We start from the raw sequence: 615 nt of genomic DNA, 5'->3' as shown, positions 1-615 counted from the left end.
GTTGCGTTTGCGTTCGATATCGATAATCGTTTGAAACAATAGAAGGTCAAGAAAGTCGCAGGACCTGGGAGAGGATATAGACCGGTATCACAATGACCTCTAGACGAAGCCGAATAGCAAAAGGAAAAAAAAAATAGTAAACGTGTGTAATTTACAAAGCTTCCTTAGCTCAGAAAGCCTTCTTTCTCCCCTGCCGACGCGACATCTGAATATATTTTGTTGCCGGCAGTTTTCGCCACGTTTTCCTTTTTTGCGTAGGAAAAAGCTGCGCAGTCAATAATACATCATATTCGGCCTTGGCGTTTACAGAATTTCCAGGACTGTTTCTGTCCTTGCTCCTCTACGTGTCTACCGAACACTGAGCTCCGGGTGGCAGAGGTCGAGTTACTTGTCAAGTTATGTATAAATAAAAACAGCTTCGGATTGGCAGCCGAAGGATGTTGAAGATTGACTAGAAAGTGATGGTCTGTATTTTGTTAATAATTATTAACCTCAATGGTACGTGTTTGTCATAAATTAGCATGGATTAACGAAGTTTACGTGCTAAATGTAGGTCAAATATAGGTTTGAGAATGGTAAATCAAAAACCTCCAGCACCGAAAACAATTTCATTTC

The sequence above is a fragment of the Orbicella faveolata genome, unplaced genomic scaffold, assembly GCF_042242905.1.
Source record: "Orbicella faveolata isolate gen_17 unplaced genomic scaffold, um_ofav_v1 contig_2, whole genome shotgun sequence".
Taxonomy (NCBI): Eukaryota; Metazoa; Cnidaria; class Anthozoa; order Scleractinia; family Merulinidae; genus Orbicella; species Orbicella faveolata.
Note: the sequence above shows the minus strand (reverse complement) of the source record.